Raw genomic sequence first — 2,960 nt, 5'->3', positions numbered from 1 at the left:
CTATTCCACCACCTGCTAATTTTTGGATACTCCTTAAAGAAGATACCCCAGGAAAAGAACATCCACTTCCATTAAAAATTTGCCGTGCAGAATTTCTCTATCTGGAAGGCACAATATAATGGTGGTTTCTATGTATTAAATATTTTAAAACTTTTAAAAAGTTATATTTTATTGCAAATATACAAACCACATTTTTATTTCCATGTATGAAGATAAATATTTTAGTTCCCCTCTTGTATGATGTGGAAAGAAAATGTCTGGTGAAACAGTTGACACATAACTCAGAAAGATGATGCTGTAACCTACCTGCTGAAATGTGTTGTGGGAACTGTTCTCCCAGACCCCTGTAGTGTTTATAAGCTTTTCCTGCACTGAAGGCCACCATTAGGTAATTATTATCCACATTCTTGTTCTATGTTCTTGGTACTTTTTGGTGGGGTCTTGATACTCATTACATTGGTGGAATGTAATCTTTCACATGGTAACCCTAACCCTTGCCCCACCATGCCTGCATAGGGGAAATATATGCGTATGGGCTTCCTGAATTCAAATATTTATTCTATGTGCGGATGTCAGGGGGTGGGGCTTGGAATGGTAGGGGTGGAGCCAGAAGTACAGTCCTGTTGCTCCTCCTACTGTGAAACCCCCTTCACATGTGATGAAGTCTTCCATTTCCAGGGAATTATATTGCTGTGAAGAAACAGTCTCACACATTAGCACAGAATCTGTTTAAGTTGAACCAAGCTCAGTGAAATATTTTAACTGTCAGAGCTGAACAAAATGAAGGAATGTTGAAGGACCTCTGGACATTTGAGGAGTTCCCATAACTAATTATAAACCCATCAAGAATGAGAGAGAATGGCTTCCATGGCCTGTTGCCTCCAGACATATCTGAAACCAAGAACTGCCCCATTTTATTAACCGTGCATACTACTGCCATTGGTCCCGATTTAAATTCATCAGCAACTATCTAAAGAGAATAGGCCACCATCTAATATCCTTTCAACAGGCAGGGTGTGTTATCAAATCTAAGTCTTTAATTGTATCATTCTCATTGGATTTCATACTCAGTTACATAACAGTAAATCTGATCCTTACTGAGCTACCAGAGCCTACTTCTATTAACTTGTCGGTATGATAAGGATAAAGTGCAGGTATTTTTGGACTGGGACCGTGAACTGAAGTGTTGCACAATTAAACCATTGAAAAGAAAAATGGTGCAAAGCAAACCCAGGATTTTAAGGCATAACTTTGAACACAAGTTTGGCATTGTGAGAAGAGAAGAATATTATTTTATTTATAAAAGTGCATTTATATCACACCTTTTTTCTCCAAGGAACTCAAGATGGTGTGCATGGTTCTCCCCCTCCTAAATTAATCCCCGCAACAACCTTAAAGGTAGGCTAGGACTGGGAGGCAGTGAGTGGACCAGAGTCACCCAGTGAGCTTCATAGCCAAGTGAAGATTTGAACCCAGGTCTTAGTCTGTACAATTAAAGTACTCCAGAGCCAGCACCAAGAGTCAAATTTTGTAATCTAGAGATGAAAATGTTTTGTTTCTTTTTAATTAAATGACTGAAAATCTCCCTTATTTCCCCTGCTTTTGTGCCTAGAGAGAGAGCAGCAGCCAGGATTTCCAATCTCTGTTTTGTATTGTAGCAGTTCTTTCTCCGAAGAACGAAGATATATACGCAGTGCAGGAGTCAGATTCTAAGCTGTGTCCACAGCAACACCAACTATGTCAGACAATGGCTGGTGCCCTTCGAGGGCCGAGAAGCAAGTGACACAACAATGGAAAGGGGGCAGCCGCACACTGGCGACCCTGACAATCAATCAATCTTTAAGATGTGTTACCCATTTTCGCTGCAGCTGTAAATCAGCATCTGAATGCCAAGTAGTGAACTTAAGGCCTCTGGGACCAACATTCAAGTTTGCGTATCTCATTAAAAGCACAACATTCAGCTCAAAGGTCAGTGAGGTGACTAACAGAGGGCCCTCACTGCTCCATGTGGATGAGACTTTTAAGCAAAACAAGCCCCTTCTCAGGGTAAGTCTGGCTGGAAATCTGCTCCACACAGAGTACATTTTTAAGACGTTCCTGTGAAAATGTAACGAGTAGTTGAGACAGATACATTAGCAAAATTATGTGCACAGATCTGTAAAGGTACTCTTATTAGAGAGCTAGAATTGGCTCTTGCAACTTCCTGAGAACATTTAGCCAATGGCAATCAGGTTTGCTGCTGGCCCTCAGTGTTTCATGACTTGTTAGGGATAGTGCATACTGTACATATGTACTTTCACATGTGATCCTGCCTTACGACACTGAATAAGAAAAGATCTATTACCCCAAATTTAAACCAGCATCAAATTGCTACAGCTATCGTGGCTTTAAGAGCTTTGGGCATTTGTTTCCTGAGGATGTTCAACATAAACAGTTAGAGATCCCCTCATTACATTTCTTAGAGTCTGTGACAAAGTCCTTCAATCTTGTAGTGTGTATATGCTCATCTTGAGCTGCTGCCTAAAATAGGGTTTTTCTGAGGCAAAAGAAGTGTAGTGGTGGCAGTTGTGTGTGTTTATTAATCACCAACAATTCAATTATGCTTTCTTTTTCCTTCTCTCCTTCTTTCATTTGACCTAAGAGCCCATGGAAAAGTCTGAGCTGCAAAAGCTCTCCAAGAGAGTGTGGACATATATTGACATTGAAGTTTGCATGCCTATTAGCTGAGTGATACACCGATCTGGGGTAAGCAGAAAGCATTTCACCTCCTCCCAACCTCTTTTACAAGCAATAAATTGACTTACAGACCTACATCCGGTATTTGGCCATAAAAGAGTCCTTACACAGAATGGGTGGGTAGCAGTCTCATTGAGCCAAGAGTTCAAGGCAGTCATAAAAAACACAAAGCATCCTTTGTATGCAAGGGAGTTCTGAATGTGAAGTGGCTGTAGAGGACGGCA

This window comes from Podarcis bocagei, assembly GCF_964188305.1.
Source record: "Podarcis bocagei genome assembly, chromosome: 8".
NCBI classification, from domain to species: domain Eukaryota; kingdom Metazoa; phylum Chordata; class Lepidosauria; order Squamata; family Lacertidae; genus Podarcis; species Podarcis bocagei.
The sequence above is the reverse complement of the archived record's forward strand: the minus strand, read 5'-3'. Positions refer to the sequence as shown.